This window comes from Mauremys mutica, chromosome 6 (genome assembly GCF_020497125.1).
Source record: "Mauremys mutica isolate MM-2020 ecotype Southern chromosome 6, ASM2049712v1, whole genome shotgun sequence".
NCBI lineage: Eukaryota > Metazoa > Chordata > Testudines > Geoemydidae > Mauremys > Mauremys mutica.
Genome location: NC_059077.1, coordinates 107,720,392 through 107,746,706, shown reverse-complemented (window position 1 = coordinate 107,746,706; position 26,315 = coordinate 107,720,392). Strand labels below are relative to the sequence as shown.

General features: G+C 43.0%; 1 long non-coding RNA gene across 1 annotated transcript; it reads right to left on the bottom strand.

The window, feature by feature from the left end:
- Positions 1-29: 29 nt before the first annotated feature.
- Positions 30-21,417, bottom strand: LOC123372193. The gene is made up of 5 exons (XR_006580166.1): positions 21,323-21,417; positions 8,817-9,205; positions 7,311-7,399; positions 6,153-6,211; positions 30-148 (listed from the first exon to the last, which is right to left on the bottom strand). It is a non-coding gene; the product is annotated as an uncharacterized LOC123372193 (long non-coding RNA).
- Between the last annotated feature and the right edge of the window lie 4,898 nt (positions 21,418-26,315).

Genomic DNA, 26,315 nt, shown 5'->3' with positions numbered 1-26,315 from the left:
ATGTAGATCTTGACATTAGCAGACTCCTACCTTGGACTGTTTAAAAACTTTTGATGTTTGTTCTCCCCTTCATGCAGAATTTATGTTGAGACTGATGGGACTTAGGTACACGTGCAAAAGGGAGAACCGACTCCATAGTCTTGTAGCACTGAGAACAGGGTAGGAAAAAAAAGAAAATACACGATTTATTCTGTATTCTACTATGATCAAACCTGTGCACGTAAAGTACTTATTAACTCCTTGTCTTCAGCTGTATGCTAGAAACAACGGCTATTGCTCAATCCTGAAAGATGGTTAGCATTCTCAACTTCCACTGACGTCAAACTCTCAGAACGTGGAGCTGAAGTCCCAATGTTTTCTTGGACTATTTGATTGACTCAAATGGGAAGTCAGGGCACTCAGCATTGCACAGAATCAAGCGCCTGGGTCAGGCTTAAATTCAGATTTGAAATATCTTTTCAGATATGCTAATATCATGGCAAATTCTCAAGAGGCTGAGATAAAAAGCACACTCAAGTGTTTCATATGTTAAGATATAAAGTTAAGGAAAACTCACCCTCCCACTTAAGACAGAGCTACTAATGTCGAAGATCACTAAATGTTACGAATAGTTTAATAGCACTGTAGCCTGGAAGCCAGAAAGGAAATATACTGGAAATGATCCTGTACTCCACCAATTCCCTGTGGGTAGAGGGCAAACCTAAACATAACTAGAGAATTATGTTTTCTTGTGTTGGCCACAATAGTAACTATGTTTGATTAAGAACAAGTAATAATATAGCATCTTTCATATTGAAGCGCTGTGACATTGCCCCAGGTACAATCTGGACTGTTAAACAGCTGAGTCCCCTCAGTTCTTGAGCCTGGGGTGCCTTTTACACTGCTTCGCTGTGAGAGCAACTACTCCTGGTCTGCCCCCACACAGCCTCCAGCATGTAAATTACTCCTAGCTATGCTGTCTGAGTGCGATGGCCAGCCACTGTTGAATTACACTGCAGAGTAATACCAGAAAACTCCTGGTGCTAGACTTTCCCTTAGAAATATGCATCTTGTACTGCCCAGCCCTCACGTGGACAACACAAGCTCATATAAAGTCTGTCATTTTATTAATAGAAAATGATATGCATAAACCATGTTATCTCAAATGGATTTTCTCAAACACTGCAATCCAAGCACACTGATTTAGATAAAACAATAAAACAAGTTTATTAACTACAGAAAGAAAGATTTTAAGTGATTACAAATAATGAGTCATAAAAGTCAGAACTGGTTACAAGAAAACAAAAGTAAAACACAACTAATGACTAATTTAACAAGCTAAGTGGATTCAAAGCAAAAGTCTCTCTCACCACATGCTTCAGCAGTCTGAGGGTGTCTACACTGCCCATGTTACAGTGCTGCTGCGGTAGCGCTGTGACATGGGCAATGTAGACATGCTTTATCACCGGGGGGGGGGAGCTATCCCGGCGCTAAACCCCCACCACCACAAATGAGGGATGGTAGCTTTCCTGGCCATAAAGCACTGTCTATACTGGCGCTTTTCAGCACTAAAACTTTTGTTGCTCTGGGGCGGGAGGGGAGGTGTTTTTTCACACCTCTGAATGACTAAAGTTTTAGCACTGAAAGTGGCAGTGTAGACACAATCTTCTTGGCTGAATTCCTTTCAGATAGGATCCCTCCCTCGGTCCAAAGCTGTTTCTTTGTTCATCAAGTGTTGTGGCTGCTGTGGGTAGAGAAAAGGGGCAGAATGACTTGGGATGTCTGTTCCCCATTTTTATACTTTTTCCTTTTCTTTGAGAATCATCTCTAGCTGGGGTTCAGGAGATTGAAAAGTTTGTGGGTATGGGAACCTCTAGCTGTTTCTTTGCCAAGATGTATATTTCTCACTCACACCCTTTTCCTGCTGAAGAATGGCCACTTAATTAGTTGACAGTCCATTTGATTTCACCGACACCTGGCTGAGGCCTCAGTTTGCCTTTTCCCTCTGAGGAACTGGTTTATGGCTGCTTGCTCAGATTTAGATGTCTTAATAACATCATGCAGTACAATCTTATAACTTTACATACCACATTGCCACACATATCATGAGCTTCCAAATGATACCTTACAAGGCATAGTTTGTACAAAATTTATCATAGTCTTGAAAAAGGGGTGGGCATAGGGATACAGACTGTCACAAGAATCCCAAAGCACTTTAAACACCACAACATCAATTTTGCATCAGAATGTGCTGGGACAGACCCTTTGTCCAAGCGGAAACCCACTGACTTCAGTGGAATTTTGCACATATGCAGAGGGCTGCATGAGCAAATTCCAGTGCAAAACTGGGGAAGGTCTGTCCAGAGGTGGTACTAGGCATAAACAGAGCAAGCAATTGCTTAAGACCCCAAGCAGTTGAAGGGGCTCCAATTTAGGTATTACCTCCAAAATACCATTCATCTTATTTAATGTAAACTTTTAATGAGTGTATTAGTGTGTGTTGTATTGGTATAGATTTTGGTTTATGGAAATAATGCAATTAATGTTTTTAGTGGGTGAGTGAGAGGTAAAACAGGGCGTTTGGGGGGGAGGACTTTGGGGCACCCACTGATGCTGGGGGGGCCTCCAGGGCTCCCATTGGTACTCAGGGAGGGGCGGCACGGGACTGCTGCTGCTGGAAGGGTCCGGCCCAGGACTGCTTCTGTTGGGTGGGGTTGGTGCAGCTGACCCCGGGGCCACCTGAGCTGCTCGGGTGGCCCTGGGGTCAGTCACGCCTGCCGGCTGCAGAAGTCACAGAGGTCCTGGAAAGTCACTGAATCCGTGACTTTCGTGATCTCCGTGACAGACTCGCAGCCTTAGTTATAAGTGATACCCGGGTCTGAGCACATTTACACTGGTAGGGTTTGCCAGTATAGCTACAGAGGTAGAACTATACCGGAACACCTTTTCTAGTGGCCTGTGCTTTTTATCTCATTGCCTAACAATGTGCAGAGGCAGGAATATATTTCACATTGTATTTCAGATCAACATATAAGCCTAAGTCAGTCAAACCCCCATGGATCAATGTGCACAGAAAAAAAATGTATTTTTGGTAACCATTAAATTGTTCAAGTATCTGTCCCCCTACATCGGGGCGGGCAAATGTTTTGGCCTGAGGGCCGCATCGGGTTTCATAAATTGTATGGAGGGCCGGTTAGGGGAGGGGGTCATGGACCAGCCCCCACCTCCTATCTGCCCCCCCCCCGGGACTCCTGCCCCATCCAACCCCTCCTGTCCCCGGACGGCCCCTCTGGGACCCCTGCCCCATCCACACGCCCCCGCTCCCTGTTCCCTGACCACCCCTGAACCCCCGCCGCCCCATCCAACCCCTCCTCTCATTCCTGACGGCCCCTCCAGGACCCCTGCCCCATCCAACCACCCCTTCCTCCCTGTCCCGATATCCCCCAGAACCCCTGCCCTTGACTGCCCCCCGCCACCCCATCCAACCCTCCATCCTTCCTGACTGCCCCCCAGGATCCCTGACCCCATTCAACTCCCTGTTTCCCCCTCTGACTGCCCCGACCCCTATCCAGACTCCCACCCCCCTGACCACCACCCTGAACTCCCCTCCCTCTATCCATCCCCCCCTGCTCCCTGTCCCCTTACTGCGCTGCCTGGAGCACCAGTGGCTGGTGGCGCTACAGCTGTGCCGCCCAGCTGGAGCCGGGCCATGCCACCGCAGCCGCCATACAGCACAGAGCACCGGGTCAGGCCAGGCTCTGCAGCTGTGCTGCCCCAGGAGCTCACAGCCCCGCTGCCCAGAGCATTGCACCAGCAGTGGAGCAAGTGAGCTGAGGGGGACAGGGGACAGCAGAGGAGGGGCTGGGGGCAGCCTCCTGGGGCAGGAGCTTGAGGGCTGGGCAGGACGGTCCTGCGGGCCGGATGTGGCCTTCAGGCCGTAGTTTGTCCACCTCTGCCCTACATAGATCATTGGGGATGGAAAGGACCTATAGTGAACCCAAATAGTCTCATTCCCCAAAACTTTCCTAAATCATCCTTACTATTACGAACTTCTTATATATTAATTATCATAATTTCCTGCACTACTTATTTCTCAGGCAGATTTAAGCAACAACTTAGTAAGCATCAAATCTCAGTTGTGGGTCAGATCCTCAGGACTGGCCTTATTATGCTTGATTAGCTCAGGGAGGGAGGGCTCCTTGATCCTAGGGTTGCTGGTCCCGAGGCATAACTTAGGGTTATTCTCAGTCGCAACTGCCTCTAAGGGGCTGTTTGGGTTGCTGAGGCATACAAACAATCCAATCACCCCTTCCCCTTCGTCCAAGGTATACAGGGGGACTCCTCAGAAAGCCAATCAAACTGGTATTATGGCTGCTTTGTGCCATCTGAGCACAAGTCCAAGCAGTCACAGTGGGACTGAGAACCTGGAGCCCACACCCGGGGTGATTCTGTCCACCAGCTTCTTAGGAGAAGGTTTGCTGAAAAGATGAGTTTTGCAGTTGTTCCAATTTTCTACTCTAGTTGTTAAAGCTTTTCTCACTATTTAGAAGAATGAATGCATTATGGTTATTTGAGACTAGGCACAGCACGTAAGAATATAGTGTTTGCTATACTGGATCAGACCAGCAGGTCCAGAATCCTGTCCCTCAAAGATGCCAATACATGATGCTTCAGACAAAAAATCCGCAATGTAACTAGCTAATTGTACAACCTTCAGCATTCCTTTCCCTGTGTAATGTACTGGCTCAGCATGATCAAGTCTCCCTCTCTCTCCAGTGGCTTTTCAAGAGACGGGACTTTCTTCTAGCGGCATCAGCTGAGAGAGATCTCAGCTCAAGTAGTAGAGTTCTGTGTTTCTAAAGCCAGAGTTCCCGGGGTCTATCCCTGATGCTGCATGTGTATGGGTTAGCTACCAACCAATGAATCTGAGTGCACGCTGCACGTGGATTCATCACACCACCTGTTCATGAAAGTTCTTATAATATGTACTAGAGCCAGATATAGTGTGGGCACCCTCCCTACACAGCTCTGCCGGTGCTTGCTCAGTCCTGACCTGCAACATGCCTGTGCTTCCAATGGCTCGTTGTAACTTGTGGGGCAGATTTAGTTTTACACGCATTACGCAAAAAGGAAAAGCGGAAGAGCTAGAGCAGTTCACGTTGCTTTGCCATTGATTTGGTTTTAGTTATTCTTGTGATGGGGTTAATTGGACTCTGACAGAAGTGACTATGGTAGAACCTCAGAGTTATGAACACCAGCATTACAAACTGACTGATCAATCACACCCCTCATTTGGAACCAGAGGTACACAATCAGGCAACAGCAGAGATTAAAAAAAAAAAAGGCAAATAGAGTACAGACTGTGTTAAACGTAAACTACCAAAACAAATAAAGGGAAAGTTAAAAAAAATTTTTTGACAAGTAAGGAAACTTTTTCTGTGCTTGTTTCATTTAAATTAAGATAGTTAAAAGCAGCATTTTTCTTCTGTAAAGTTTCAAAGCTGTATTAAGTCAATGTTCAGCTGTAAACTTTTGAAAGACTAATTATAAGGTTTTGTTCAGAGTCAGAACATTTCAGAGTTACAAACAACCTCCATTCCCGAGGTGTTTGTAACTTTGAGACTCTACTGTAGATTAGTAACACGTAGCAGTAATTTTACTATATTCAGAATCCATTAGTCTTCTCCGTCCCTACTCAGGCAGAACTCCCATATGCGTTATATGACTTAGGGCTAGATTGGGACTTCAGGCATAGCCCTGAGAAAGAGGTGATACATAAGCTGACCCACCCCAGGAGTAGCCCTGAGCAGCACAGTGACTCAGAGACACCTCTGAGTCACCTTGCCTCTCCTGCTTCCTTCTTGCTCCAGGGGGTAGTAACTGACTGCTGGCCTATAGCAGCCAACAATGACTACACCCCCATGCCACCTCCTCCCCCTGTTGCATGCTGACGCAGCTCTGCTGGCCAGCAAGTAGTGAGATTGGGGCCAACACTGCACCTATTCCCTGTCCCTGCCTGCTCCCTCCTGGCCTGCTTGCTCCAGAGCGGGCACACAGCCCTACTTTCTCCATTGTGCCTAGAACCCTCTCGAGACTCTAACTCCCTTCTGTGGGGATATAGTGCAAGTCACAGTTTAGCCCTTAATAAGGATTTCACAACGGGGTCCACATACTTTATCTGAAAGTTGTTGCCTCCTTTACATTGGCCTCTTCCAATAGAGAAACCAGACGTCTAGGACAGGAAGGTGAAAGCAAGATAAGCAGTTTAATGACCATTCAGTTGTTATTGCAATATATTTTAAATGAGCTAAAGAGGCATTTAAAGGCAGTTAGAACTTTAGCTAATGTCTTAGCTCCTTTACAGTATTGACACACGCTGGTTAACTAACTAGTGGACAGCAAATTTGTTTCTTCCTTCATGGAAACAAAAAATGAACACTAACTCCCCAGCTTAGTAACGATCTATGAGACGATTTGGGGGAAAATGCTTGTAACAAATAACTTAAGTTCCTGCTAGGATAACAAATCTATCTACCCAAGAGACTTACCATAGTATCTGAGAGCCACACAGTATTTTTAATGTATTTTTCCTCAAAACACCGTTGTGTTGTCGGGAAGTGCTATATCCTCATTTAATAAACGAGTAACTGAGGCACAGAAAGACTGAGTGATTTGCCAAAAGTGACATAAGCAGTCTGTGGCAGAACAGGGTACTTAATTCAGGTCTCCTAAATCCCAGGTTAGTCCTAACCACTGGACTATTCTTCCTCTATACAAAAAATGAGTAAAAAATATATCTGCAAAGCAAAAAGGCTTATAAAATAAGGAGGGCCTGACTCCAGTGGTATGTAGAGGACTTAAAGGTGGCTTCTGAGGGAATGTTAGATAGGGATGTACAGATGAATTTATTTTACTATGTAACTCTTTGTAATAGTTGTGAGAGAAGATTCCTGTTATTTTGCTACCTTGCTCATTTTGCCTTTGGTGCCTGTTGTCAGACTATTGGCTATTTCCACTTTATTGACTAGTCTGTATTTAGTCTATGACAGGCAATTCTGCATATGATTGAGCATGTATTGAAAGTAATAAAATCTAAATAAAAAATAAAAAAGCAGTCTCAAGTCTCTGACTTTTCTGCAAAGACAGGTTGCACAGGTGAGCATATTTTCCTGATCCTCAACGGGTTTTTTTAGACTAGATTAAAATAGCAGCAACTCATAATTTTTGTTCTAAATAATGCGGAAAAGTGTGTTGCTAGGGCCAAAATTAGAAATGTGCTAAATAACACAGAGGAATCCTGACAGTCGCACTCAGGAGCACTGTTAAAATACCTTGCGCATTGTCTCTCGTACAGATTGCCTCCTTCCACAAAAAGAAACAAGTGGATTTTGGTAGCAGTTGGTCAAAGATTCTGTCATGTCTGCAAAGACAAGGAAGGAAAGTTTACATATCCTTTCCCAGGAGTTTCTTTGGGCATAGTCTGCACTGAATCCAGCGATGGAAAAGAGTGAGGTGGGTCCCAATGCTCTCTGCCACGCAGGCACCAGAAACTAATCATGATCACCAAATCCTAGAAAACAATCCTTATTCAATGCTCAAGCAAAAGACCAACCTTCAACCTCATGAAAGTCACTAGCGCTATTATTCCTGGGGGAAATTCCTCCCTAATCCCCAATCTGGAGATGAATGTAATCATTTCTATTTGTGAAGGAAACACAATAATTAGAGAGACACTTTCAATTTAATAATCAAACTTCTCTCTGAAAATATTTGAGGTCAATTTATACAAAGAATGATGGTTTGGCCCTTCATCTGTTATTACAAACCCCTAGCGTAGACAGGCAAAGCTGCTATTTTTATTTATATTATGACAGTGGCTACAGGTTCAAAACTAGATCAGGGCCCCCTTGCCCTAGGTGTTGTATACACAATTAAGGCCCCAAGAGTTTATAATTTAAATAAACAAAGCATGGGAGGGGACACTGAGGCATAGAGCAAAGCAATTTGCCTAAAGTCATTCAGCAGCTTAGTGAGAGAGATGGGAATAGAACACACATCTCCTGACTTCCAGTCCAATGCCCAGTCTACTGGACCACACTGCAATTTATACCTATGTAGTTTACTCCGGTTTCAAGCAGAGACAAATTGTACAGGCGCAAATTACAATTCACAGTGCTTTTACATGGGCTTATCCTGATGCAACTAAACTAACAGCTAAAACCCCTGGTGAAGAGCTCTGTTAATTACCTTTGTTATAAAGTTTGTTAACTTTGACCCAGGAAAGCACTAAGTTCATGCATGACATTATCCAGTTCACAATCTGGACTGTTGAACAGTAGTGTACCCTCAACTCTGCAACATGGGGTGCCTTTTACACTGCTTCACTGTGAGAGTAACCACTCCTGGTCTGCTCATACACTGCCGCTAGCATGTAAATCATTCCCAGCTGAGTTATAAAAGCGCTCTCAGCCAGCCATTCCTGAATTATAGTACAGAGTGACACCAGCAAATTCCCAGTGTCAGAAATGTGCACCTTGTACTGCCCACTACCTTCCTGGACAATACAAGCATAGGAAGTCCCTCATTTCTTAAATAGAATATGATATTCACAAATCCTGTTATCTCAAATGAAGTTTCCCAAACACTTCAATCCAAACGCACACTTGTTAAGATAAAACAATAAAACAAGTTTATTAACCACAGAAAGATAGATTTTAAGTGATTAAAAATAATGAGGCATAAAAGTCAGAATTGGTTACAAAGAATAAAAGGTAAAACACAAACTTATACCTACCTTAACAAGCTAAGTGAATTTAAAGCAAAAAAGTTTCTCTCACCACATGATTACAGCAGTCTGGTTGGATTCCTCTGAGCCAGACACCTCCACGAGCTCAATGATGCTTCCTTTGTCTTTCAAGTGTTGATGCCGTGAGTAGAGATGCGGGGAGAAAGGTGATTTGTATTCTCTGTTCTTCATCTTTATACCTTTTCCTCCTCTTTAAGAATCATTTCCAGTTGGGCTTCAGGAAACAGCAGGTCTGGGAGATGGGAACTTCCAGCTATTTCTTTGCCAACATGTAAATTTCTCGCTCAGACCCTTTTTACTGCCAAAGAGTGACCACTTAATCAGGTGACAGTCCATTTTGATTATGCTGACATCTGGCTGAGGCGCTGGCTAATCTTTTGTCTCTGGGTTTGAAGCTGTTTCCCTAGACTTGGAACAAGTCTGATACAGCAGAATTGTATAATGTTACATACAATGTTGCCACACATATTTTACCAGGACAAAAATATTCAACAGATTGTGATCTCTCAAATGGTACCTCATAAGGCATACTTTGTACAACATTTATTATAGTCTTGTAAAATACAAGTACAAACTGTCACAATATGCTTAAGTCTTATATATTTAAGAGAATTTTCAGACAATAGCTGGAACTAGAGAGAAAGTAACACATACCCCTGACCTTCTTCAGGTTTAATCAGTGGCTCTGTGACTGGAATGGGGCTAATGTGTAAAAACACATTTAAAGTGAAATGTTTAGCAGGTCTTTTAGCAGGTTCTACAAGTTAACACTGAGCAACAGCCATTTCTCTTAAAAATTATCACTTTCTGTTCTCTAGTTTAATGAGACTAAATTTGTTCAGGAACATTCTTGATGGCAGTATGATCTGTTTAATTTTTTTCTCCATAGACTACTTTGCAGGGCAGGGAATTCCGTACAACTGGTTTGTCTTGTTACTAACATGCATAATCAAAATCATTTGGGTTTAACAAGCTGTAGCTTTCTGTCAAAAGCTATTATATGTGTAAAAAGCCCGCAGCCAGAAAGGAGCTTTATCTATTTTGTAGTCCCTGTCATAAAGAAAACCACAGAACTAAAGGAAACACTGTATTGTGCATGCATGTTCTGAGTACACTCGGGGTCTCTGCGCCAGGTCTGTGGTTTGATTTTGTGGCACAGAAAGAGAAGTACAGTCTGTGAGATTATGGCATTTTTTAGCATGGCTAGAACAGGATACACCATAATTCATGGATTTAGTCAAGAACTGAAAGGCAAAATCACTGGGCGAAGAGATTATGACATTCTTAAGAGGAGAAAAATCTATTATTTGCTGAAAGGAAAAAAAAACTAGGTTTTTATTTTCATGAGCTCTCGCCACCTCATTTAGAAAGTACTTACAAATCTTCCCTTTCGTGGATTTTCTACATAGGTGAGGTGCTCACACTGGGATAGACTGCATGCCCAATGACTCATTGGGATTTTTGGAAGGAAATTTGAGTGGGTGAAGAAAAAAAAAAAAGGTGGCCAACTAATAAGAATTAAAAGTTGATGTGTGGGCAGATCTGTAGGGCAAAATCCTGCCCTGTGGTGCACAAGCTAATGACATGGCTCTTTGTCTACTTTTGTTACAAAGTGGGTGGCAAAAGGGGATGGGTGGATGGGATGATGACACACAGATCTCTCTAAAAAAATTCTAGAGAGAAATTTCAAAAGCACTCAAACACCTATTGACTTCAATGGGAGCAGAGCAAGGCCAACCCGAAGCATTTCTGCAAATCTGACCACAATTTAATGTTGTCATTTCCTCACTTTAAGTGTTTGCAACTTTAATGTTATTTTAATGTTTTTATACATATCTATGGAACATAGCAAGATGATAAGTACTGAAAAAGTACTAGAATGTCCAGCTACCACATACAGATTTATGCCTATTGTGTGTCTTTAGTTGCTAGTCTTCTATTGGAGAAATTGTATTTCCTTGCTGAAATTCAATAACAGGAAAATAAAAATGCAAACACCACCACAAAATGCTTTTCTGCTGTAGTGTTTCCAGTAATCCATAGCATATCTGGCTCTCCTGCCCTGGGATAAATAAGAAAATTAGGAGATAAAACAAAAATCGAGATGCCTTGTGACCTGTATGGTCATGTATGTATGATTACTCAGTATTTTATTATCCTTAAAAAAATTCCCTAGAAAGTACCTAAGAAGAAGTGGAATGTGTGTGTGTGTATAAATAACATCATTTATACTTAATACTTCTACAGGGTCTTGTAATTGGAGGATTGTAAAGATGGACTTGCTTATTTTCTACTACCTTGCACTTCTGATCAGCAAAGCACTTTAAGGATGTGTTTAACTTTAACTATGTGAGTAGTTCCCCAGCAGTCAAAGCAAGTATTCATGTGCTTGAAGTTAAACCTGTGCTTAAGTGTTTTGCTGGATCAGATCCTCTTGCATCAAGTCAATGTAAAACACTCCCAATCAGAATTCTCCACTCATTTCCCCCCAGTGGAAGCATTTGACATCTGCTTTGCGCAGGTGCAAATGGCTAAACAAGGTTCAAGGCACCAATCACAGCTAGAGTTTCAACCTTAATTCTCATTTCTTACTTTTAGCTGTTTTAAACCACTGTCCAAAGATGCATCTCTAAGCTTTTGTACAGGAAAAAAAAAATGAGTGACTTGAAAAAGCACATGTATCTCTGGGCTTCAGAAGAGCATCCTCTCTCATTCTCTCTCTACACATCTTATGCCCTTTCTTCCTCACTCCTTTGCTCTTTTTTCTCCTATGTTCCTCTTCTCACCCTCTCTTCTATTGTTTCTGTATTGTTCCCTGGCTTGTGAGTGTCTTCCCCTCCCTCAATCCCTGCCTGAGTTTCTTTTCCTAACCCACCAGACTCACCTTTCATAAGGCTTTTATTTGGGTTTCTGAAATGAACATAGAAAAGCCAGGAAATTCAGATTCAAAGCTGACTTTCATCTTGTACGTAATTTATGTCACTGCCTTTTCATGCTCACAACATGGTGAGTTATGGACATACGGCCTAATACAAGACATCAGGGGACCTACACCAGTTGGGCTTGGAGCATTAAGTTGAACTATATATTTCCTGTCTTTTGTCACATTGTGTCACAAGCTTCACATTATTTAATTGGGAGTTTTGGCAAGTTACTTTTCTCTATAAAACCGTGCAGACCAATGTGATGAATGATCCAGGTGTACTCTGTCTTTTACAAAAGCAGGTATCTCTCTGGCAGTGTTTCAGCAAAGGAGCTTACCCAACAAGATTTGACCGGCCCCTCCGCACCTGGGGAGCTGCTTTTTGTTATACACACACTGAGCTGTCTTTTCTCTGACTGGGCTTAAGAAATCAGTCTGATACCCCATTTAAAAATACTGCCCTGGTAGTCACTTAAAAGCAACATTATACCAAATGGAACAAGTGGCTCTATTTAGATTGCTGGGTGGCTGATCAATATCCACTGATAAAAGTTTGTACAATTAACCATGTGGGAAATTTAGCATAAAATAATCTATTAATAAAAGTACAAGAAAATTATAATTTTTTGCTTGTTTCTAATTGCCAAGAGCATGGGAAAGAAAAATGCCAGTATTTCCTTAAAAGAACAGTTGGATCAAGTTGGATCATAATTTACTTTTTGTATTAACAAACTCTTATTTAAGCCAAGAACAACAGAAATGCTTCCCTGATATTTTAAAAAATAATTCCAATGGAAATAGATCCTTGTTCAATATTTAAGAAACAGCAACCTGCTTGGAGACTCTCTCTAGTCAGATACTCACGTCCGCTAAGGAGTGTGAAGATATAGCAAAGCACCAAAAGTGTTCAACTCTCTAGCTGATTATTACACGATCAGTAAAGACAAACAGGTTATTATTGCTATTTTAGACCAATTGTTCAATGAAAAGGATTATCTTAGACATGAAACTTTTTTTGCCACTCAAGTTTTAAGATCTTGCATGGGCAAAACAGCTGGTTGTAGACTAGCATGAACCTAATCATTCTAGGTATCTATTTATAATGCAGGATCTGAGAGCCTAACAACTTTTTAATGGCAGCTGCAGTTTTAGGAAGTGAAAAAATTATTTTGCATTAAATTTTCTACATCCTATGTCATGTGTATTTTTTTTATGAATGTGAAAAAATTACTTTATTTTCTAGGGATAGTGATAGTCACACAATAGTTTTTTTCCACATTGGATTATAAACCTGTGCATGTATACATGTGTGTTACAGTAGATAACTCACTGACCTACTACAAGTTTAAGCTGTGATTTTCAAAGGCTCTGTATGTGCATTCTGGGATATAGGACACATATTCCTTAACTGGAAGTTATGAACTTGTGTAAACACTTCCTTTCTGAGATGTCTAAGGCCTGGTCTACACAACAGACTATTTTTTCCACAGGACCTTATTCAGTGCATAGGATGGACGTGCTCTGGGAACAAATCAGATTTCTGCAGTGAAGGAGACTGTCTGTAGCCTTATCTGTTGGAAGGGGTGTAGTGAGGATGGTCTTCATGGTCTGAATGCTGCCCTGAGGAACTGCATTCTAATCCTGCCTATGCCACAGAGTTCCTATGCAATGTGGGGTGAGTCACTTAAACCAAAAACTTTTCACAGATGGTTACTAAGGGTGAGATCCACTAAGGGACTTAGATATTGCAACACTGAGCATCATGGTACCTAACATTAGGTTTCCAGAAAATCACAGAAGCAACTCAGTGATCCATAAAGTCACCTAATTCAGCTTTGTGGATTGCAGTGTTGTTCCTGGGAAGACTCTGGGTCCAGATCCCCTGCTCCAGTCACTCTTTATTTTATCCACAGTGGAACAGCTTAAATAGGAGAAGTGGAGAGAGCTCCCACCACAGAATGTCTCATAGCTCAGTGGTTCAAGCACTCTGAGAGGGGGGAGACCTGTGCTCAAATCTGGCAAAGAGAGGGGAATTGTTTCTAGGTCTCCCACATCTCAGGCAAGTGCTGTAACCACAGGACTAAAAGCTATAAGGGAGGCATCTCTTCTTCTGAGCATGCCTACTGGATCAGCCCCCACATGCAATTTAGGCAGCTGCAAACCTATATTTCCCAGTTCATAAATTGCTGTGGGACTTAGGTAGGAGATAGGTGGTCGGCTGCCTAGAGGGAGGCAGCAGTGCGCATGCTTAGAGGTTGAAATTTAGGTGCCAAGGGAACTTTTACCCTGCCAAGTGAGCGTATGTGCCCACTGGGCTTGGTGAGAGTTTTGCAGATTGCAGTGAAACCAAAACTGGGATTTAAGCACCTAAGTGAGATGTCAGTGCTTAAGGAGAGGGACATGGATCAGTGTTCATGTTACGCTCTGCATCAGCCTGGGCCAGGGAAACTAATGATCAACCAGCGGACCAAATTTGGGGATGAATCCTGGTCATGTGCCACCTGAGGCACATTACACATACGCTAAGAAGTGCCTATGGCTGGGGGTTAGGCACCTAAGTACCTATGCGGATCTAGGCTTCACTTCCTCATTTTCTGGGTGCCTGACTGGAGACCCTGGGGTCTGATTTGCTGAGCACTCACAACTGCAACTGAAGCCTGGGGAAACTCTGCTCTTACTCTGCTATCTAATGCTAAATACTCTAAAAAATCAGGGTGCCTGACTGAAGACCTCTGGTGTCTAAACTTGGGCACTCAAAATTAGTGGATACTTTTGACCTTAGTCTCTCTATGCAAGAGCTCCCCCTCTATAAAATGCGGGGTAATAATACCCCCTCATTTCCCAGGGGTATTGTGAAAATGAATTAATGTTTGTGAAACACTCAGATACTATAGTGATGAGTGTTGTAGAAAAGCTCATGAGTAAATTAATAATTTCGTCTTCAGAGTAGAGTTGAATAGTGTGCAGTAAATAAGGCCTAGGGGAATACATAGACTAATGAGGAGAAAAGAAAATACTGAATAGCGGCTCATTACATGAGCACTACCCACCCCGTGGCATGTGATTTAAGACTATCAATGCACACACACAAAGGAGCTGAATTAAGCTTGCACAGGCAACCTTAATTCTGGCACTTCCTAACTTCTGAGTGCCTGATTTTAGAACCTTAACCAACACCCAAATTCCATCAGGTGGGATCATACTGACAACCATATGGTTCATCAGTGAAATCTTTAGATCCATTGCAAAGACCTCTGCCACCTGAGCTAACAAAGTAACTGACAGCAGTAGTAGGTTGTCATCCTCTATGTGGTCCAGGACAAGAAGTGGACGAGACACATTTTGCCAGTGGATTTCCCAGATATTTGCTGACATCTGAGGGATGATTTGACTCAGGAATCATGGCTTCCATTCCAGGGTCTGGAGGGGAATGTTCTCTAACGGTCATGGACCCGTCTGTCAGTTCCCCCAAGACTTTACCTTTTTCTCAATCCCCTTCCACCTGTCCCTGCCCAATTCTGTCTATCTCCTGGCTCCTCATCCTAGTCCCAGTCTCCTTGCCCAGCCAGTTCTCCCCACATATCCTGGCTCATCAGCTCAGTCTCCCCTCTCCCAACTTCATTGGTTCCCCCATCTCGTTCTCCTCCCCCCTCCATTTCTCTTGCTCATTTCCAGTTTTAGCCTCTTCCTATCTCGCTCCCAGGCCCCTCTGCCACTCCCGCACATCTTTCAGTCCCAGTTCCCCTCCCCCACACCAACCTCCAGTCCCAGTCTCCCTCTTACCTCCCAGGTTCCTTGTCCCAATCTACTTCCTTCTCCCCTTTCCCCCAGTCCAACTATTGTCCCCTCTGCATTTGATTCAGGCAGCTGCCTCCTCCAAGCTGCCTGAGTGTTAGCAGGGAAAGCAATAGGAGCTGAGGACAGTCTCCCTGTTTGCAGTTCCTTTGCCTGGTCACCAGCCAGCCTGCAGCTGCAGTTGTAGGGAAAGTCCTGGTCAGCTCCCTGCCGCCCTGGCCTGGACCATGCTCAGTTCCCACAGACTTTGGGGAATTTAGCTGCTAAGCTCTAGCAAGTCTCTACTGAGCATGTACGAACTGCTTTTTTTGAAAGGCTTATAATTTGGTCAAATTTAATTGGATTTTCACAGGGATAGCGACAGATATCTCCCTGCCACTAAAGGCCACCTGCTAAATTTAAAGTCCCTGCTCCAAAGCATGGAAGCACTATGGGGGTCAGAAATACTGGGATATGCGCTGTGCTGAAATGCCCTTAGCAGTAATATACTACGGAGTGATGTGTTATGTACTGGTTTGATTCATAAAGCGAGCCTGTCACAGCCTTTAGGTAGATGTACCCAATTAAAAGAATGCACTAACACAGGAAACTGTTAAATCTTCTAGCTGACATTGGGGGTTGAGTGAGACTCGGTCAAATGACCACCTCAAGGCAAAGCCCTTATAGTTATACAGGCCCTGCAGCATATCCTGCAGGGCAGTAGACTCACACCAATGTGGACAGCATATTCCAGAGTCAAGGGCCCCTCAGTGAGAAGGTTCTGCCACCAGCCCCAAGATATTTAGAATTTAAGGGCTTCTACCTCAAAACCCCAGATTCCAACTGTTGAGACCGAACACAAGTGGAGAGCTAAGCCAAAGTAGCCAAGACCAGAACCATAGATGGCTTGATCAAACAATGTTTGAATTTCACCAGAAACATACTGGGAACCAGTACATGCTAGAAAGCACAGGCATAATGTGCTCCATACAAGAAAGACCACTCAGTGCGGAGGCACACTTCAGCTGTAGCCCTTGGGAAGAGCACTGCAGTAGTTAATTCAGTATGGAGGTGACAAAACATGGCAAACAGTGGTGATGGCCGCATCCGATAGGAAAAGATGCAATTTCCTGACAAATGTAGATAAAAAAACATATTTGACTACTTTTTCATTTGGGATTCACTGCATGTTAAAGGCTTTTACAGCCCTTGTAAACAATAGAGAAATTAGGATGAAAATTTCATTCTACGTTTTCAATTATTGTATATGCCAGATGCCATGATGGTAGATATTCTCGCATGAAGAATTTTTACCCAGAGTTAAGGACAGATTAAAATGAGTACAAAGAAATCTGGGAAGTATAAAACAAAGCAGCATACTGACTGTGAAAAATCAAGTTCTAAGCCATCTGGAGCTGGCAGTTATGTCTATCCTTGCCAGACAGATTTTTTAAAATACATTTTGGTTATAATTACTGTTTCATTTTGGAGATATGGGACAACTCCTTACTCACACTTTCATTAGTCTAACATCCTTTATAAAGACCCTTCAGCTGCTGAGAAAAGTCCTCGTCCTGAACTGTGTCCAAGCTGTGCGTGATACAGCTCAGGAACGGAGAATAAAAGGTTGGTATTAAGCCATTTTTACACCCCCAGTTTAAGGGCTGTCCAGCAATGGAGCCAGTGCCAAATGGAAAGCCGAGCAATCTCAGGACTGCTTTACTTTATGGTGGCTGCCCAGGGTTCCCAAGGGGCTGTTCCAATAGCCAGGCATTGTCAGAACATAGCGCTACCATGGCCATACTCCGTTTCCTCCAAGGAATCTCTAATTTGCCAGATTCACCAGGTTTCTGAATGTTTAGCACTGCCAGAGCAGCACAACGTGGCTGAAGAGTACCCCATCTGAGCATCTGGTCCAAGGTACTGAAACAACAAAGACTTTATTGATTTGCATAAAAGACACATTTAGCATAAAACAACTGATGTCTTGCAAATAAGTTGTGACCAAGTTTCCAAAACTGAAATAATTAAGTCTCTCCAAAATGCTAACAGTATTATTAAAAGTTCATGCTATAATCTCTCATTTTAGCAGTGGCATGTTGTCTGTATATGCAAGGCATGCATTGTATGTCCTGCATGCCTGACTAGCTGTGCGTTATTCAACTGGCCTACCATGGGACAATTCTGTCCAGGCCCCTTGGGAGACACCATTTTGTGCACAGCATGACCTCACATGTACTGTATATGTGTGGTCACATGGCATGAAGGATGTCACTTTGGACCTAAAGCATGCAAGTGAGTTGTTGCATGTCTTACTAGAATTGTCACAGCATGCCCCGGGCCTTAGTTAAATTCAAATATATGTATTGCCTCTTTGCCAATATTTGCAAGCGTCTTACTTATTGAAGCTGCAGTTTTATATATAATATAAAAGCATCAGTAATTGCATTTATCAGTCAAATTAAATTTAATAACCTGGAACTAACTAAATCCTGTTCCACGTTTATAGTAGATTTACATGTCTATTGCTATAGAGATAGATATATACATATCTCTCAAAGTCCAGCACATGTAACAGCTGGAACACACAGTAACAATTATAGCAAAGGTACCTAAGCATTTCCATTCTAAAACCCGCATTTTTCAATGGGGGGTTGATTATGACTTTCTCAAACTTTTACCTTTCCAGATGGGATCTTTGGCCAAGGGTGAAGGTTTTAGGAAAGTTTGATCAAAAGTAGTTCAGCAATTACTGAGAACAACAAAAAAATCTTGCAAATCTTTTTGGATAACTCCCAGGCCTCCATGTCTGGGAAAGAAAGATGAAAATTGGCAGTGATAAGCTCCCCACTGTAACCCTGTGAAAATCCAGTTTTGATTGTACATGGTACATGGATGGTAATTTTTTTAAATAATAATAACCCTTCTTTTATTAATGATCTCTCCAACTGTAACAACAGCCATATGACTTGAGCTATAAAACAAAGTCTAGTTCCTTACCAGCCCCGCTCCTGTGTCAGAGATCTGTATTACACCAGCATACTAGGAGAAGAGGGCAGTAGCATGCATCAGAAATGACACATTCTACTAAAAATGTAAGTGGAGTTTGGAATTCCAATGCACCTTCCATTGCAAGCTCCACTTCTCAGGCTCCTGTCTCCCCCCTTTACATCACTCATTCACATTTACTGCTTCTTTTAAAGAAACCACTATTTTAGCAGAGAACACCCACTGGCTACTATTTTAAGCTCTCTGCTTTGATGTGCAAATGATATGCTTTACATCTTCATTACAATTAGTATATATGCATGATCAGATTACACAGGTAAACAGACACGTAAGCGGTTTCCTAGCTGCTGCTGTTGTTACTGTGTTTTGTTTTGGTTTATCACGAAGCATACAGGTTACATGCATCTGCTGCAAATCTTTATTGGAAAACAAATACCGTTAATTACAATTAGAGATGGCTTTGATCTGAAAGACTAGAGCCAGCTCCTCCCTCCCCAGACTTTGGGGATGCTTGGTCTAAATTTTGGGCATTATCTTTCCCTGGTCTTAAATAAGGGGAGAAAGGGAGAGCAAGCCCATGTGTGGCTGCATAGGAACCTTCCGTGGCTCTAAGTGTAGGGCTGGGAATCTGATACCCACACCAAGAGCAAATGGGTGGAAGGTAGGGAGTGGGAAGAAACGTTGTTTTGCCCCCTGAGTGCATAGTCTTAATCTTTAGACACAGATTACTGACATCAGAGACCATAATGGATTTTTTAGAAGTGTAAGTATCTGTGATGTGGGTGCAGCTATTATATACGATATCAACGTGAGGAACTAATGGGTTGCAAAATTCCTTTTTACAGATCAGTGTTTATAAGCCATCTGGAGGCATAGTTGGTTGTAAAACATATTTTGAACAGAACTTTGTTTATACATTTTACTAGGGATCTCAGAGTGTGTTACAAAGGAATGAGATACCAGGAGTGCAATGAGTGCAGACAAATGGAGCTGAGCCGATGCTGTGCATGCTGATCTGTTCAGAGAGGAAATACTTGGTAGCGCATGGGGGGCTATCCCTATCATTTCAGTTTGAACAGCCACTAGGCATTAGAGGAGCGGACTCACCCCTGCGGCGCCTCCTGCTGGTGACTTCCAGGAATTAGCTCGTTCCAGTTCCGGAGCACCCTCTGCAGACCGGTGATCTGCCTGTCCTCTGGTCCCCATGTCCCTCCCAGACCCAGTGCTCTGTTGTCTGAGGTGCTGCCCCTTGGCAGTAACCTCTCCCCCAGTATTAGGATCTCCCCTCCCCAGGGAACCCCCACCCACTATCCCCACTTCGCCTCAGTCTTGGCTACTGCCCAGTCTCCATCTAGCCCCAATTCACTGGGGCAGACTGCAGTATAAGCCACTCACCACAGGCAAAGAGGTTTGGACCTGCTGCCTTTGCCTACCCCTGGGCTGCCCTATGCAACCCCCAGTACCTGTTGGCCTTATGCTAGGCCTCAGCCTGGGGCTTTCCAGGCTGGAACTCCCCAGCTCCTCTGCCTTTCTACAGCCCTGCTCCCCTCATGTACCCGGTCTCTAGCTCCCTGCAGCCAGGCCCTTCTCTCTCTGTAAACAGCGAGAGGGACTGCTGTGCTCCTGGCTCACTGCCTCTTATAGGGGCCAGCTGGGCCTGATTGGGGCTTGGCCACAGCTGAGCCTACCTTCCCTAATTAGCCCAGGCCATAGCCCTCTCCTGGGCTGTTTTCCACCCTGAAGGGCAGGAGCGGGTAACCACCCCCCTACAGTATTGCATAAAGTACTGCATTTCTAATTATATCTGAAGTACTGCATCTTCCTAGTACTGCACTGCAGCATCAGTACTGCATCTGAGCCCTGTTGTGAAATTTGACCAGACAACCTTAGGGTGCCTCTACACTAAGAAAATATATCAAGGTTAACTTGGGCCAGGTCTACATATAAACTTACATCGGTATAGATACGTCACTCAGGGGTGTGAAAAATCCACACCCCTGAGCAACCAAGGGCCGGCTCCAGACCCCAGCGCACCAAGCGCGCGCTTGGGACGGCATTTTGCTGGCAGGGCGGCAGCCGGCTCCGGCGGACCTTCCGCAGGCACGTCTGCCGGAGGTCCCCCGGAGCCGCGGGACCAGCGGAACCTCCGCAGGCATGTCTGCCAGAGGTCCCCCGGAGCCGCAGGACCGGCACTGCCAGAGCGCCCCCCGCGGCATGCCGCCCTGCTTGGGGCGGCGGGATTCTTAGAGCCGCCCCTGTGAGCAACACAGTTATACCGACCTAACTGCTGGTGTAGACAGCGCTACATTGACGGGAGGGCCTCTCCTGTTGACACAGCTGCTGCCTCTGGCAGAGGTGGATTAGCTCCCCCTTCGATGTAGTAACAGCTTTACTGAAGCGCTACAGCAGCACAGCTGCAGCATTTTAAGTGTAGACCTGTCCTTGGTGTAAACTGCAACCCTTTTCCTAGCAAAGACCCAAATTAACACCCCCTGCCATGAGGTAGCTGTCTGAGTCCTTTAGGGTTTGCAGAAAACAGTCTTCCTGAGATTAAATACAGTGACTTGGAAAAAACAAACAAACAGGTTTTGTGTAAAATATTGGTCCACTTCCACCAACTTCACTGGGAGCAGGACTGGGCCCTTAAACTTTTGATTAAGATTTAGACCCCAGTCCTGCAAACCCACTCATGTGGTTAACTTTAAACTTGTGAATAGCCCCATATCAATGGAACTATTCACAAGCTTAAAGTTACACACATAGAGACATGTTTAGATGATTGGGGCCTTAATCTTTAAAAATGCCATTTTGTTTAAAGTCTTTAAACCTACCTGGGAATTTGTTCACCTGGAATTATTTCAGGTTTCCTGGAATTAATTCCTATGAGAGAGAGAGGATTTTTTTTTTAACACGACAAAAGCTTTATTTCAAGGGCATCCAAACCAGTGCAAACTTGAACCAAGAGAACATTTATAGCACAAGTAAGTTAGTTTTGCCAGTAAAATGTTTTATTCTCCTGGCTGAGCTTTTAGAGACTTTTGTTTGAATAAGGGCTTTAAATGCTCACAGCCTGTCTTCACCTTGATCAAGAAGAAAGATACAAGGGCCAGTTGTGAAGTGAGGACTGGGTCTCAGGAGGTGTGGGCTATCTTCCATGTGTGACCTTAGGCAAGGCATTTCATTTCTGTGCCTTCTGCAAAATGACGATAATATTAATGCTTACCCACCTTTGCAAAACACTGAGCTCTAGGGATGAAAAGCGTGACACAAGCACTAATCATTACTATTATTATGAATCTCCCATTGAGTCATAGGACCAGGGCCCATTGTCCTGTGTTTAATATATCACAGTGTGTTGCAATGGAGACGACAGTGACATCATAAATAGGATTATGACTTCACTGCAGGATAACGCAGGAAGAAAAGAAGGGCTATGGGGAAGCAAATCCTTATTAAAACAAATATTTTTTATAACTGGCAAGGGGTATACAGAAACCAAGTGAAATCATGGCAGCTGAACAGCTAGATGTGTGCATGTGTTATACATAAGCTATTTCCATATGGAACTGCTCCTTCAGAACTGAAGTACTCCATAGCAAACAGCAACCAGTCTTCTGAATAATTGTGTCAGCCTTTCCCCTTCCACTCCTACACATGCTCCTATACAGTAAGTGTCCACCTCCATAATGCCAATGCAATGGCTCCCATCATTACTAACAATGACATTAAATCTATTCAAGTGGATGCAGAAGCTGAAGTCAGCACAAAAAATTCAAATGATGACAGAAACAGCATGATATGCAGAAAGGGGTTGGTTATTATATCACATGTTTAGACATATAGGTCAGTTCATCTTTAGCTAAATATCCAGTTATTTAACAGCTGTTATGAGTCAGCCGGATAGAGGATTATTTTTTTTTTTAAGTGTGGTAGTGAAAAAATGCTTTAATCTTGAACTACAATAGAAGAACAAGTTAGGTCAGGTCACATCTAATAATTTTGGTTCTCCAATACTACTTAAAGGTGTATCATTGTTCATATAGAAGGTGAAATGGTTTGCCATAGTTCTTCATACAGCAATCAGAAAATCGCTGAGAGAGGCTTTTCAGTGACTACTATGATTAAGCATTATGGGATAAAATCTCAGTGAACTGATACTAATCAAAATGCTTTATATAGTATTTAATCCTTCACTCATCATTCGCTCTTCTCTACCTATGCTATTATGCGTTCCGCATCACCATACTGTCTAAGGACCTCACAACAATCAATTAATTTATCTTCACATCACCCCTGTGATAAGGGGACTTAAGACACAGAGATTATGGACCCAAATATTGGTCTTAATGTCCCCTTGTGTGACTTCAAAAGCATAAAGGGGCTGAAAAGCTGGTAGATCTGGCCACAAGGGACTATCCCCAATGTCATCGGTTTCCCTGGGGATCATATAATCAACGTAATGGCTTTGCATCACACACACCCCTTCACAACTTTAGCATAGGAGGTCTCTTCGGGGTGTGACTGTTGGTAGGGGGTGTGGCTGAGGTGCAACTGTACACCTAGTCTCTGTTGCCAAAACATCTCCTTGGGGTTTTCGACAGCCAAATATATGTTAGAGCAGTCCCGACGCTGTTCTATACATCCAAGTTTAAAAATTTTGACCTTAAACTCTGTCCACATTAATGAAATGAAGTGAATAATATTGACCTACCCCACAGAGAGACTGTGACAAGTAAATAGTTAATATTTGCAAACTGCTACAAGGCCTAAAGCTCACCAGAACCACACAGAATCCTCCAGGGATGGGGACCTAGCAACTCTCAGACCTTCACCTTATACAAATATCATCTCCCGCAAAACTTTTGAAAATGTTAATAAACATGCACAAGCCTCAGCATAAGTAGTTGAGCCAGAGCCCCATGCCCAAGTAGGAGGCTAGGGCAGGACTGAAATTAGTAATAGTTATTTGAGAAGGAGAAGCAGGGAGGGTTGGGTGGCAAATTAATTTGCAAGTATGGCAAAAGTTTAAGGCCAGCCCTGGAATTTACTTATAGGCTCACCTCAACACTTGGAGCTGGGGGCGTGATTCCCAGCTCACGTAGACATACCCATGTTAGGTCTCAGTCAAGCTAGCAGGTTCAAAATAGTAGTATAGCCAGAAGCTCAGCCACCACATACCCACTCGGGGCAGCTAGCCTGTGCTGCTGCTCACCGCTTCCTGTGCTACTGTGGCTACACTACTATGTCCAGCACGTTAGCTTGATGAGAACCTGCATGAGTACGTCTGCAAGAGCTGGGAACCACATCGCCACCTCCGAGTCTAGACGTAGCCATAATGAGCTCAGACATAGTTAACGATATTCTAGTTAAACAGAATGAGAGTGCCAAAATTGTTTCAATGCAGTGCAAATTGCAATCCCAGTTATAATACATTTTTGCTGAGAGCTAAGTTTTCTGGAGAAAAAATGGCTTCATTCTATGAAGGCTCCACTACATATTCTGTTGGAACTGTGGGCTGGGACTCAGGAGACCTGGGCTCTATTTGTGGCTCAACCACTGGCTTGCTGGGGGACCTTCGGCAAGTCACTTCGCCTCCAGTTGCCCCTTCTGTAAAGCGGGAATAAAAATACTGACTTCCTTTGCAAAGTGCTTTGACATTTACTGATGAAAAGCACTAAATAAAAGAGCTAGGTATCATTATTATGTTTCATTAATTCCAACAAATATGCCTCACCTTCCTCATAAGGTAGTCACATCTAAATCAGTGGGATTATCTAGCTGCCTACGGCTTTCTTGGGATGTAAAGTTCTCTTGCCATTCTCTGAAACTATGCCATGCCCCAGTCCACTGGAGTCTCAAGGAAGAGACTCTGCTAGGGTGACCAGACGTCCCAATAAAATCGGGACCATCCCAATATTTAGGTGTTTGTCCCGGGTCCCGACCGATCTTTGGTCAGGACGCAATTTGTCCTGATATTTTTTACTCCACCGGCAGCACTCTGCTTTTTTTTTTCCCTCCGCCGGCAGACCCTCCCCCTCCCATGTGTCCCGATATTTTCTCCCTTTCATCTGGTCACCCTAGACTCTGCTGAAACACAGTTTCCAGGTGTGTCACACTCAAGCCTTATAGGAAAGGGATCCTTCCCTACAGTAGGGGCTTTTTGAACTTTTTGAAAAATATTTATACTGTTTCTAAGAACACTTCAGCTAAAATGCTATTAGCAAGGGTGGGGAATTAAAAAAAAAATCTTAATGTGGCCAAGCCTACCACAGGGAGACAGACAAGGGGGCTGTGTTGATGAGACAACAAGGCAAGGAGCCCTGGGGAAACAAAGGAACTGTACCGGATACTTTGTATTTTTTGTTTTTATTTTTTTGCATTTATTTTTTGGAAAACTGCTTGGTAGGAAGGCAGCTACAGACAAGCACCAAACTGATGTCTATTTGAATTAACCAACACCCCCTATAATATTCAAACCTGATCTGCCAATGAACTTCTCTTTCCCTGTCATTCAGCTCCTGGTCCTGTGACAAACGGCAAATAGGATTTGTCAGAATTAATTATTTTATATTATGCTACTAATACAAAAAACATTGGAAAATGTGCTACATTGTACACAGTGATGCAGGCTCATGGTGAATTAAAAACTGGACATTAATATTCTTTTAAGAAAGGAATGTGGTTCTGTTTTAACTAATTTGGGCAATTTGAGGAAATGCTATAAAGACTATTCTAAAAATAGGATTGTGTACAATGTAAAAAGATGATTTTATGAGAATGAATATTTCACTCATTTATCATATTATTCATAATTATACATTGCACTCAGAAGACCTGATCCTGTAGTCCTCACAGACTTCAGCTGGAGTTTTGATATAGACCACCATCCTACCAGCTACTGTACATGAGCAGATCCTTGTGCCTGCATGGAGTTATAGCCCATGAAAAATCAAGATGTTATCGGGAAATGCAGGATTGTGCCCATGTAGGGCTTTTCATCTGAGGATCTCAAATGGCTTTAATAACGTTACTACACAATAGACATAGTTTAACATTTCTCCATAAATTACTCCTAATTTTGCACCTAGAAAGGTATATTTAATATTTTCAATTTTTTAAAAGAACTGCTAAATTATCTGAATTACAGCCAATAAGTGAGAGCAAGGGTTCTCAAATTCTTTTCATAGTGTGGGTCACGACTTAATTTAAATTGTCTTTTGGTGGCCTCCCTTCCATTCACCATCAGTTGGTCACCTCTCCCCAGCTGCAGTCACATCTCATTGCTGTGGCAATGGTAGAAATTGTTTACACTGAAAAGTAAAATTAAGAAAGTATGGGCTATGCTTTATCTGTCTTTTAATGAAATTTAACAGCTGGAAATAAGTAGAACCAAAACTAAGGATCCAGATTTAGCAAAGGGTAGAAGCATGTACTTACCTTTAAGCATGTGCTTAAGTGCTTTGCTGAATTGGAGCCCAAACAACCAGACAGCTTCCCAGAGCACAGTTTCAGACCATTCCTAGTTTTGATGCATCGTCTTCTGGTTTATTCTAGTCTTTGTTAAGACTCAAAAAAATTAAAAAACAAAGTTGGAAGTGCTCTCTGTAATTGTACTAACTAAAAAAAAAAAAAGTAGTCAGAACACCTCCAGTTCTCCTGGAAATATTTATGGTTTCTTGGAAAAGAGAGTGAGGTCGAGCAATAGATAAGTAGGGAGATGTTGATTCAGATTTCCTGATTTAATTAACAGATGAACAACACCTTTCCACAGAATCATTAAAAAATAATCAGGTCTTTACTTAATTATTCTGAGTTCCCCACACT